Below are 13,229 nucleotides of genomic sequence, written 5' to 3' on the forward strand. Positions count from 1 at the left end.
CCACCAGCGACCCCTCCCCCTCCGAAGGCCTGGCGTTCGCTTCTCATCTCCCGAGTGGCTGGCGGGTTCTGTCAATCTCTCGCGCGAGGGGCGAGCGGTGCCGATCGCTTTCGGCCGAACGCTCCCCGTTCCCTCTCCGAGAGGCCTTGCCCATGCGCGCGCCCCCTCCGCATCCGGGCGAAGGTGCGGCCCGCCCGGGGCTCCTGCCGCGGTGGGAAGGGGCGGGCGCTTGCTACGGACGGCGCTTCCCCTTTGACTCGGAACCCCTCCCCGGCTGCGCCCTCCTTGGCTGGCCCTATCTCGGAGCTGCCGCGGCAGGGCAGGGTCAGGGAACAGTGCCCAGAGCTGACGGGCTCGCCGTTGACTCTGCCGGCCGGACACCGAGCCTCTTCCGTGTCGCGCGGCGCAGCCGGCTTCCCTCAGACCCCCCGCAGCGGCTCCTGCTGTTCAGCGGAGCCGGTAGGTAACTGTCCCTGTCCGCCTCTCGCTAGGGCGTCGATGGTTGGCGACCGCAACACTCCCTTCGGCCGAGGCCTGTAGCGGGCTCCCTCCCCCTGCCTCCGGTCGCCACGAAGCGGGGGGCAGAGCCCCCTGTGTGCGGGCGTCGCGGCGGTTGCAGGTGGTGGTTGGTCAGGCGGGATCGCCTGCGGCGGGGGGAGGGAAGCGCCGTCGGTCCCGTAGCCGCCGCACTGCTTCGTACAGGTGGGCGGCGGGACACTGCGCGTCCCTCCGCGGGGTTAACGCCTCCTAGTGCGGGCCGTGGCGGTGCCGGCAGCGCGGAGCGAGGGGTCGCGACCCACGGCGGGCGGTGGGAGGCTCCCTCACTTCCCCGTGTCTCCTCGCCTGGGTGACAGAAGCTGCCGCTGTGAGACCTCCGGCTGCCGCCCTCTCCCGAAGAGGTGTTGCTCGCGGCTTATTTGGTTTCCTGACTAATCGCCGATTTCGATGCTGCCGGTGGTGGTTAGTCCGACAGAACACTGACTTGTTTTTGTAGGAACAAGTGAGTAAGTTCGTTTTCCTGTTCTGTAGAAGCAGGTTGTTGGCGTGCGTTTGTACTGGCTCGGTTAGCAGGTTAGCATATTACAGGCAAACTGACCTGCCAGTGCCTTTTTTTTTTTTAAGTTATTTATAAACACTCTGGGTGTAATAGTTTTAACTTGAATTAATTAAAATCTCTAAGAGTGATGTTTCAGGTGATTTGCTGTGAAACTTTCACAGAGCTTATTTTGAGGCTTTTCTGTTGACGTAGCTGTCAAAACCTTATTGGGTGTTAAAGTGACTTGCTATGTGTAAAAGGAGTTGGAAAATAAATGAAGGTATTTTCTTTATGCATTTTGTATGTAACATCTTTTGTAAGTATAAATGTAGTGATATATACTGTGTAAAATTATTCTTTATTGACATGTTCTTAAGCACGATAATAAGTGAAGCACACTGTTACGTGCATTAAATGTTGCTAACCTGGCTTATGACTAGTCAGTTGTAGGAATAAACAACTTATCTGCACTGTAGACTCACACCTTTTCTGAACACTAATGTCTAGTGGGTGCATTTTATCCTGAGCTGTGTTGGGATATTAAACCCCAAGATGGGAATAATGCAGTTTTCCTCTTAGAGGGAAAAGATGAGATAGAGGTTTGTTAACTATATTTTAGGAGATAATTTCTACTGACCTCAACATGCTTCTGTCAATTTCTTTTGAATGGACAAGTTTGAACAAGTGAAACAACATTTAGGATAGAAATAAGTGGTATTTTATTGTGCTGGCCTGAAACAGAGAAGCTACCTGTCAAACAGCAGATTAGTTCATCAGCTGAGAATGACTTTCAGCTAATGAAATTAATCTTTGTGTGTTGCTAATGTGCTTTTGAACCAAATGGATATAATTGCTTCTAAAATGTAAATGAATTGCAGAATCTAGAGTAAGAGTTCTGATATAATGATATGTAAGGTTTTCTGTAAGTGGTTTTTGGTTCTGTGTTGTGTGTTTTTTTTTTTTTCTTTTTTTTTCCTCCTTTCTGTGTGTTCAAGATGAAGATATTCAAGGTTAGTTAGGAGATTCAACCAGTTTGTTTGGAAGACTTACAGGCCCTGTCTTAACTGTTCTGAAGTTATTCTTCCATTAAAAAAAAAAAAATCACTGGGCCTGCAAAAGAGTTTTTCCTTATCCAGTTCAGTTATGTACAATTAACAAGACTGAATTTACTTCCTCTGGCAATTTTTCACTTTTTCAGAGTCTCATAACTAGATAAATATGTTTTTGAAGTTGATGCAGTGTATCAATACTTAGCATCCCATCTGCATTCACAAAGTGTGTTCTATGAAAATTCAATTGTCTATGCTTCAGTAATGACTACAGTAAGTTGTTCTGTGATTAGAAGTATCCAAGTTACATGTATTTGTAACATCTTTACTTTTGTCTTAAAATTGTGTTTTATGAAATATTAAGAAGTATTCTGGTGTTTAAGATGAATTTAGTTTAGTTATGACTTCAAGGCAATAATAGATCAAATGTGAGGAATAGAGAAATGGCAGTGGTTACTTTTTTCCAGTATCTTGTAATTACAGGAAACTACTTTCTAAAGAACAGGGTACTGATCAGCTTCATTAACTATCTTAACTTTTCTTAATAATTCATACTAGCTAAACAGTTTGTGTTTTTTTTTTTTTTCCAGTCTGTTGTAAACAAACATATAGGTACTTTTCTTACGTTTTTCATTTTACTTTTAACTGATGGTTTTGGGCTAGTGTACACAAAAGTAATAACACAATTAAAGACATACACAAATCACAGGGAGAACAAATCTGTGGAGGAGTTTAGGGCGCTGCTTCTTCACAGTTTAAGCTCACTGATTCAACTGGAAGCTATCTGCAAGAGTTTTCAGTTGATCCTGCATACCCCACCTGCAGCTGTATGGGCAAAAGAGCTGACACAGTGTTTAGTAGAGGAGTGGACTTTTCAGCAGCAGACTGTGGTTAGTTGATCTTACAGTCATCGTGATAAGCTGAGGGTTATTTAGCAATGAAATGGAATGGTATATTCTCAGGGAGCAATTAATGTACCCTAGAAAAATAGGTAAAAGCTTAAGAATTACAACATGTTGTTTGCCTTGTTTCTGGGCCTTTAATGTTCTTTCAGAAGTGTTTTGAGATTTCTAGGTAATTGTTTTCCATGATCTATTCAAAGATGAAGAATAAGTAACTTTTATCTAATTGCCATATACTTTCTGGCTTTCTTTTTTTTTTTTTTCTTTCTCTGTGCAAGCATTTTAATGCTTCCTAAGTGCTGCTGTAGAACCAATGCAGTGAAATCAAGCCTGCTGCTGCTGAGCTTGTTTTTCTGAGCATGGTTCAGAGTAGCTTCCCAGACATTGTCGCTGGTGTTCTAGAGGTTTGTGAACCACAGCTGAAATAGTTCAGTGAAGGAAAATGCATGTGTTTAAGCTAAATAGTTGCATAAATAAAAGCAGAGTAGTAAGAAAGTAGTTAAAAGCTAGGCTGATGATCACAGATAAAAGACACTAACTGGAACATCTGTCCTTCCTTGTGACCTTAGGTAAGCCACTTATAGTGGAATGTCTCCTCATCGGAATTGGGAGAATATGGAAAAGGAGACATTAGACAGCAGTCTGTGCTCTAGAATTGGTTTGGATTTTGGTTATTTAGAGCTCTTTGAAAGCTGTACTTTCAAAGGGAGTTCTGAAACTCTTAGTAAGTAGTAAAGTACTCAGCTATGTTTAAATAATATAGATTAATTTATTTTGATCAGATTTAGTTCTATTTAGTTCTACTGTTCCATAGATATGTTCACTACCTTGAATGAATGAGTAGGATGATTTTTTTCAAAGAAAAAGGACAGAAAATATTTTAAAATACTAAGTATCTAACACTTTCAGAATATTAAAAGTGTGTTTACCAGTGCATCCTCCTAGGATGTTTATTCAAATACATTATCCTGCATTTGTTAGAATTTTTGTTTGAACACATTTTGCTGTAGTTACCTGTCATTAAGTCTTCTCTCTCTTTATTCCTTTATCTGTTGTTTTTGAGTATATTTACATGTAAAAGCTCAGCAGACATTTTAGGAAAGCTTTTTAATACAAGATAGATAATATCCACTTTTGGCTTTTAGAAGAGAGGTGTTTTATACAGAACAAGCATACCCTGTAGGTATGGAAAGATGACTTTTATTTTCTTACTATTTTTGTGTCTAGTATCCTATTGCTGCCTTGTGCAGTGGAGTTAGGAATGGGAGGAAATAATAATGACAAGTCAGAACTGTCTTTGCAAAAATCTGTACTCAGATGACTGTAGGTCACAGAAGTCCATGACAGACACAGAGGTAAGATTTGCATACTTCAAGTAGGTTTATTGCTTAATCTGACATTGTGTAGAACATCACTAATGGAATTACAACAGTGTTTTCCATGCTTTATGATTGTCCTTGCAAGCTTACTTGTCTGTTTAATTTTTAACATACCAAGACTTTAAATAACTGTTTTATTTCACAAAATCTGTTAGTAATTTGATGTCATTTTCCTAGAAAGGATTTTTTTTTTCTAGATTACATGGCTGTAATTGGCTGTATGGGAATTTATACCCAACCACGTGTTTAAATTATTTTATTTTTTTTATTAAGTCAGGATGTGGATGATAACAAGGGAAGATAATGCCCTCTTCAGTAGTACAGAGATGTATGACAAGCAAGGCCCAGATTCCAGTTTAAAGTATGTGGTCTGACACACCTTTTTGTTTATTAATTGAGTAATTCTTGAGGTACCATGCTTGTTATTCAGTAAATCATGTACAATAATAGAAAGTAGATGGAACAGAAGCATAGTTAATGGTGATGTTTGGATGGCAGCCTATAGTGGTTACTGAGCATAAGGGTGCTGTAGTTTAAAGAGATGCAGCAAACCTGTGTGAAACAGGAGTCATTGAAATTGCATCGCGGGCTGTTGAAAGGGTCATCGTCTCTATTGACAGGTATTTGAATACCTTTCTGCATTTAAGGCACTAAACATTTTTTCATTTTAGATCTTTATATTTGGACTTAAATGAAGCAGCTTGCATTTCTATGTGTAAAGACATTAAATAATTTTAATATTTCAACAGCTTTTTAATGTAATGATATAAAGCAATCTTCTAAAAGTATTCATTGTTGATTTAGAGGAGTTCCAGTAGCTCAAAATTAAATACATAATTAATTTCAGATATCTTTGGTATTGTTGATGTCAGTTTAAATGTAGATAATGTTCATATAAAAACAGATATTATATATGATGAATATAATGAGTATATATAATATATATAATTCTGCAGTAATCTTGTCAAGATGAAGTAATATTGTAGAGTTTGCAGTTAGGGACATGGTTACTCTGGGATTCGTGGGAGACATGTTTCACTCTCACCTCAACCACTAATATTTTCTTATTTGTGTCTTGCAAACACTGGCTTCTGAAACTGAAGAAGTCCAGTATGAAGCATTCTTCCTTTCTCTTTCTATGGAAGGTTGCCTCAAGCAACTGCTAGTCATTAGTTTCTTACATTATTCCAGGAGGAGATTGCTCAAGGTATCAGGTTGTGAAAGTTTCTTATTTCTATTTAATGTTTACTGCCTGTAGGCTGAGGAATCTCTAAATCTGGAGAGAAAACAAGTGATGAATCTTGAATTTACAGGTGACAGTAAGTAGATAGATACTTGTAACTATCCACAGTGAAGGAAGGATGTTACCTGTTCTGTGTGGTTGTAGTTTGAGAGCTGTTCAGCTTACATTTTGTGGTACTGGGCAAGCAACAGTACATCTCTCTGCTGAGTGGGAAGTGAAGATGATAGTTTTATTGTGGGAAGAAACTAGGGGTTTTGCAAAATAGAGCTCAAGATGTAACAGAGGAAGACCTGGGAATTCTGTGGAAACATGGAAGATCTCCAGCAAGTTGAAGTTAATACAAATGAGGCTGTATGGGTGTTGAACACTAATCTATAGAGAGCTAAGCTTAACTAACCTTGTTACATTTGAGGAACCATTTGCTTAGTCTGGATCTTAGTCTCCCTGAGTAGTAAACTGAGAGTTTGCTACACAGTGCCTGCATCAAGATACTGACAATTTTTCATTTAGTGCATGAGAATTTTGTTTAAAATCGTTGTAGTTAGTCAATTGCCCTCAGATGCTGGCAGAACTCATGCTGGTAGCATACAGGTTGTTTTGTTCTCTGAACTTCTAATTTACACCAGATTATTTTGTATTCAGTGTTGTTTGGTTTTGTATAAAACTTTGAGAGATTTGTTTTTTGTGCTGAGTTTCATACGAAGTCATTGATTTAAGTATATTTTATATGAGGAGGTTAAACTTAAGATCGTAACCGTGGCTAATTTTTTTTTTAATTTGTGTCACTACGTATCTTTTGTTATAAATATGACAGTGGCTGGCATGATTATAATTTTGTGGCTCCTGAGGCTTTTTTATCTGTAACATTTAATTCCATTTTGAACTTATAAAGCAAGAAGAAAACTTTATGGAAGGTTTTGAAACATCATTTAGAACAGTCCAACAGAGCTGACAGTTTAAAAGAAATTCTACAAAAATTAAGTCATGACTGCATTCAATCCTGGGATGCATGAATGGAACAAAACTTCTCTGGAACCTACTCTGTCATGTTGATGGGAGATTGCTGTGGTGCCAGGCGCTGAAATTTAACATCAAGTGACTTTCCGACTTGTGATTTTTGGTGTTTTCATTGCTTCTATCCAGAAAAAGGAGGAAACCTTAACAGTGAGAGGGTGGCTAGGGCTATCACTTGGGATTTGTCTGAGCTGGGGGACAAAGGAGTATTTCCCTCCTCTCAGATGCCAGTGCATGTATCCATACTGGCCACATATGGAAGAGCACACTTGGAGCTGCAGTTCAGTACAGTTGTAGTTGCACTAAAGTAGAAGAAGAGCTATAGGGGAAGAAACTACAAGTAATTCAGGAAGAGTTGAGAGGGCAAATGAATTTGGTAAGGTCAAAATAAGGAAAGGCAGAGATACGAAAACATGCTTTCATTAGTTCTATGTTGCTAGAGCCTTTGAAACTGAAGTATGTGCCTTTGAAGGTCTAGTATCATAAAAAGGAATAATGTTCAGTACTACTGGTAATAGATAACTGTCTTATGGGATCAAATAATGATCTTTCAGGCCTAAACACGTGATGTCTTATTTTCTAGGCTTGTTTCTCAGGAGCGCAGCACAGTAATCAATGTTTGATGTGACTGCAGTTCAAGCTGAAAAAATCCAGAGTTGAAATAGTTTATCTTGAATTTGGCTCCTCTCTAAGTTCTTATAGCAGAATATGACTAAGTAATTAAAGGTAAAGGTGAGGAGGAGTTGGTCTCAGTGAATTAACCAGATTTTTCATTTTGAAAACTGCTTTTCGCAGTCACCGTGGAATGCCAGAACAAACTATGTACTTAATTCTATCCAGATTCTAAACTGGAAAAGAGTTAGTGTCTTTTGGACTCTTAGAAAAATGTGTCGGGTTTTGTGTGGTGTTGTTTGGTTGGGTGTTTGTTTGTGTGTTTGTGTTGTTTGTTTGTTTTTTTTTCTCCCCCCACGTCACAGTGGAGTGCTTCACCGTTGTGCTTAATTTTGTCTTCAGACATAGTTCTGGTGTTAGACAAAATGTGACGCTGTCCTTGCTTTGTGTTCTAGCTTTTAGATGTGTTCAACTTCACTGTTTCTTTAACCTAGCTTTAAGCAAATCTATACCTTCCAGTTGTTCTGCTATAACAGGTGAGTGCACATGGTACAATGTTTGATGTAGAAAATTGAAGCATCCATTGTACAGCATTAGCTAGCTCAGCATTAGCTTTCTGTCAGCTGTGAACAACATAGCCGATTTAAATATGTGTGGAGGTGGTGTTGGAAAAGTGAGAAAAACAAATTACTGGAATGCTGTGTAACCATCAGTTACATCCTTTCTCTGCTCTTTAGTTAATAAACTTTAATACTGTCTTTATTATTTTTTTTATTTATTCCTTGTGTTACACCGCTCCTTTCTTGAAAACTGACTTTCAGTTGTTACTCTAAAATTATGGTTATATGATACTGCAAGAAGGATGCATGCACAAAAAAAAATAAACCAAGTAAATGCTTTTAGTTGCGTGAAATCTTAAACGTGAAGTCAGTGGGATTTTGTGTTGAAAGCCTGTAATGAAGTGTGATTTGTGGATTAGGTCCAAACTTAGAGGAAAAGTCAGTGAGAAAACATAAATGCTTGTGCACTGAACAGAAAGTAGCAGTCCTTAGTTGATATTCATTTTAAATTTACAGAGATGAAGAGATTGTTAGGGGATCTTAATTTTTATGTAGTTAATCCAGTCTGTCATTTGGGGAAAAACTGTAGTGAATTGGGGTGTCCCTGAGTAGCATATACATTTTCTGGTGTAACAGTATTTTGACCAGAACTGGCAGTTGGGTGATGGTGAAGGCTGCATTATTGTTGGTTAGGTAGTAGTCTTTCAAGAAAATTTACAGTAGCCTAACCAGAATGGACTTCTTAAAACAAACTTCAATAAAGATATTTTTTATTACCTTTTGTATAGAGGAAGATTTAGTTAAATGTTAATAAACAAAGCTGTTTTTTCTTTTAGATCTCATGTATTAAAGAAGGATTATATGTGACTCTATGTGGTTTGCTGATGAACTTTCCATGGGGAAATAGCTATATATGTGCAAATTTAAAAGCTCGTTCTAGAATCTTGAACTCATTGTTGTTATTGAAAATAGTGTGTGGCAGCGGATACTGTAAGAGGAAAATGTTTTTATATATGTAACTTGACAGGAAAATGTGACTTTTTAGAAAGGTTGGCTGTGTAAATTTTGATTAATGAGAAATCCACTCAGACTTACCTTTGTATTTTCAATTAGGCTGCTTATTTGAGTGATTCTCTGTTTGTGGACTGAGTGTGTATGTAGGCTTGCTTTCAATTACATAAAACTTAATGTTATGTGGGGAGAATCTTACAAATCTGTAAAAGTAAACAGAATAGAATCATAACATGTCCTGAGTAGGAAGGAACTCAAGGAACATCACATCCAAATCCTGTCCCTGAATAGGACAAGACCAAAGTTTGCATGATGTGTCTGAGAACATTGTCCATTCTCTTCTTGAACACTGTCAGACTTGGGGTCGTGACACCTCTGTGGGGAGCCTGTTCCAGTGCTCCACCATCCTCTGGGTGAAAAACCTTTTCCTAATGTCGAAATTAAACCTCCCCGGCACATCTTCCTGACATTCCCTTGAGTTCTGTCATTTGTCACTAAAGAGAAGAGTTTGGCACCTGCCCTTCCTCCTCCCTTTGTGAGGAAGCTGTAGACCACGATGACATCTCCTCCAGGCTGAACAAACCAAGTGACTTTAACCGCACCTTATATTGTTTCTCCTTCAAACCCTTCACCAACATCTTAACCCTTTTCTGGACACTGTCCAGTAGCTTTGTATCTTTTTTATCCTATGACGCCCAGAACTGCACGCAGTGCTCCAGGTGAGGCCACACCAGTGCAGAGCAGAGCGGGACAATCACCTCCCTTGCCTGGCTGGCAATGCTGTGCTGGATACACCCAGAACATGGTTGGCCCTCTTGGCTGCCAGGACACACTGTTGGCTCATGTTCAACTTGCCATCAAGCAGAAGCCCCAGATCCTTCTCCATGGAGCTGCTTTCCAGCATCTCATACCCCAGTCTGTATCTACAGCCAGGGTTGCCATGTCCCAGGTGCAAAATCTGGGACTTGCCCTTGTTGAACTTGATGTGGTTGATGATTGCCCAGTTCTCCAGTTTGTTCAGATCCCTCTGGCAGGCCTCTCTGCCCTCAAGAGCATTGACAGCTCCTCCCAATTTAGTGTCATCAGCAAGCTTACTAAGCAGTCCCTCAAGTCCTGCATCCAAGTAATTTATGAAGACATTGAAGAGAGCTGTCCCTAAGATGGATCCCTGCAGAACCGTGCTAGTAACTGGTCACCAGCCTGACATAATCCTCATTACTAGAACCCTTTGAGCCCAGCCCATAAGCCAGTTGCTCACCCATTTGTATTGTGTATCTATCCAGCTGTATGCTGGACATCTTGTCCAGGAGAATACTGTGGGAGACAGTATCAAAGGCTTTACTGGAATCCAAAAAGACCACATTGACAGGCTTCCTTTGGGCAATTAGGTGGGTAACCTTGTTGTGAAATTAAATTAAGTTTGTCAAGCAAGGCTTTCCCCTCATGAACCCATGCTGACTGGGACCAATGACTGCATTGTCATTCAGATGTTTCTCAATAACTCCCAGAACAATCTTCTTCATGATTTTGCCAGACACAGAAGTTAAGGGTGACAGGCCTGTAGTTGCCAGGGTCATCCCTGTTGCCCTTCTTGTAGATTGGGACAACGTTTGCCAGCTTCCAGTCAACTGGGACGTCTTGAGATTCTCAAGAGCGTTGAAAAATCACGGAGAGAGTTCTCGCTGTGACGTCAGGCAGCTCTTAATGTGCCCTTGTATACATCAATGAGAACGATGCATACAGAGATGCACAGATGCAGAGGTCTTGTTAGCAGCCAGAGCAAAGCTAGGTAGAGCTGAGTCGAGCTGATCTGATCTGATCCCTCTTTTATTAACAATTCTCAATTTATAGGTTTACAGATACAGGCCTGGACCAAGAGGTTAGACAGGATGCTTTTTCAAAAAATGTTGTTCCAAACACACCACACTCATCTTGTGACTGTTTCTAGTCACATTCCTGTGCATATCTTGTGGACAGTGTTTCAACCCACTTGTTCACATGCCCAGGCCCAAGAGTCACACATCATACAGAGGGAGACAGTTTTCCAGCCCAAGGTATCATTCTCACTGGCCTGGGCTATTGCTTCTTATACTCCCAAAAAACATGCTTCGGTATAACCTGTCCAGGGCCCTTATTGTTTGACTAATTGCTGTGATTTAATCATGTTAGTATTATTCATCCAGATGGTCATATTAGTATTGATCTTCCTTTATCATAAAGGTGGCTGGAGCCATACACTTGTTGTTCTCATACTTGGATGAATCCCATCAGGCCACATTGACATGTAGGGATCTAGCTGGAGTAGCAGATCCTGTACAGGTTCCAGATTGATTGCGTGTTTGCAGCCATGGTTTTCTAGCCCAGGCCTATGGGAGCCCCCACATCCATGATCAGTGTTGAAGACAGAGGCAAAGAAAGCATTAAACATTTTGGCTTTGTCTACATAACGCTGACCATGCTCATGAAGTAAATGTTATTTCTAGTTTGCCTTTTGCCATTAATACAATTTTAAAAGGCTTTTTTATTGTCCTTCACAATACTGGCCAGCTTCAATTCTAATTGAGCTTTTGCAGCACGAATTTCTTCCCTACAATGTTGAGCAGCATTTCTGTAGTCCTCCTATAAAAAGGGTACAGAAGAATCCGTGGAAAACTTGAGACTTAAGTAAAAAAAGACAGAAGTAGTAACATAGAAAGTACTTGAGATACAAGCATCACATTGTTGGAAGTGCTGGTAATGCAAACAAAATTTAAGTGTAGTTATGATCTGTTAGTTGCCTTGGAGTGCTGAAGAACACAAATCCAGTATGTTTTGGGGCCATGTATACTGAGAAACAAATTGCACACCTGAGTTCCTGCATGATCTATTATAAGGAGATTTAATTTGCCTTTGAAATGAGGGTATTATGTTTGCGTTCTTACATAAATGTGTCTTCTGAAGTGTGAAGAGTTTGGTATGCATATGATCAAGAAGTAGTACTTGCTTTGCTTGTTTTACCTCTTTTCCGCTAAAACTGTTGGAAGTATTTGCAACTCATTAGTGTATTGCGTAGCATATACATGATCAAGTCTTCAGTATTTTGAAAGACAAGGTGGCGGGGAAAGAAATGTGAACAATGTTTTTTATAACTGAATATGGATGCTGTGTAAGATGTGATTCAGGTGTATCTTCACGTCTTGTGTGTTCCACATGTTTTTCATCTTAATGATGTAGAGACACCAGTCCTCTTATGCAAAACTGAAAAAGCTTGTCCTTGTTTCTTGCAAAATAATGTTTTCTGTGGGGCAGAATGGTGTTGCTTCAGAGGATTTGCATGCTCTTTTGCAGTGTTTCCAAGGTAGTGGTTTACCTGACTGAAGTCACGAGGATAAGTACTTAAGAAATGGGAGAAGAAAAAGTTCTTAGATGAATCAGCTAACATCTGAAAGTATGATTAATCTTGAGATGTGCTAGAAATGGTAGGAAGGAAAGAGCAGATAATGCCAAGGTGTGTGTATATATATATGATGTTAAAAGATTAAAAAAATCTAGAAAATTAGGCTGCATTAGACTTGAAAAAGTTAGACTGAAATTCCCTATATAAATCAAATGGATTACATTGTTGTGAACAAAATGAGTTACTAATGAATAAGTTTTCATTATGTTGAGCTTAAATTTAGAGAACAGCTTATAATGATACAGTAATGAGCAATTTTTATACAGGTCACAGTATCACAGTATTTTTGGGATTGGAAGGGACCTCAAAAGATCATCTAGTCCAATCCCCCTGCTGGAGCAGGAACGCCTAGGAGAGGTCGCACAGGAATGTGTCCAGGCGGGCTTTGAATGTCTTCAGGGAAGGAGACTCCACAACCCCCCTGGGCAGCCTGTTCCAGTGCTCTGTCACCCTCACTGAGAAGAAGTTCTTTCTCAAACTTGAGTGGAACCTCTTGTGTTCCAGCTTGATCCCATTACCCATTGTCCTATCATTGTTTGCCACTGAGAAGAGCCTGGCTCCATCCTCGTGGCACTCACCCTTTATATATATATAAATATTAATAAGGTCACCCCTTAGTCTCCTCTTCTCCAAACTAAAGAGACCCAACTCTCGCAGCCTGGTCATCGATAGCTGGAGAACAAAATTGCGTCAGAAGAAGTTAGTTTGGAATTGTTTTTGTTTTTTGAAGCTCATGAGTAAGTAGCATCTGTGGAAGTTCTATGGGCTGAATATTTCAGCATTCTCACTCTCAATTTTGATTGAGATGCTGATGATCTTGCCTTTTTTCTGGCTTCTGAAATCTGTAAAATAATGAAATAATATTCTTAAGTCAAAGTTGGATTGGTTACATTTAATTGACTTACGCAATGAACTTTTTAATATCTCTTATTTTGGAGTTTGTATGTGAAAGTGTTTTTCTGTTCAGGCTCAAATTAGTGATAAAAA

General features: G+C 39.9%; 1 protein-coding gene across 18 annotated transcripts in view; it reads left to right on the forward strand.

Moving 5' to 3' along the window:
- The first annotated feature begins 75 nt into the window (after positions 1 to 75).
- The window catches only part of CSNK1G3 (casein kinase 1 gamma 3), a 91,237-nt gene continuing 78,083 nt past the window's right edge, over positions 76 to 13,229 (forward strand). For 17 of the 18 annotated variants that reach the window (XM_071802763.1, XM_071802768.1, XM_071802767.1 and 14 more), the window contains exon 1: positions 76 to 459. The gene's annotated coding sequence lies outside the window, so the exon portion shown is untranslated. Of the gene's footprint in view, positions 464 to 13,229 lie in introns of all 18 variants that reach the window. The other variant, XM_071802764.1, reaches the window with a different exon arrangement.

The sequence above is a fragment of the Patagioenas fasciata genome, chromosome Z, assembly GCF_037038585.1.
Source record: "Patagioenas fasciata isolate bPatFas1 chromosome Z, bPatFas1.hap1, whole genome shotgun sequence".
In the NCBI taxonomy this organism is placed as follows: Eukaryota; Metazoa; Chordata; class Aves; order Columbiformes; family Columbidae; genus Patagioenas; species Patagioenas fasciata.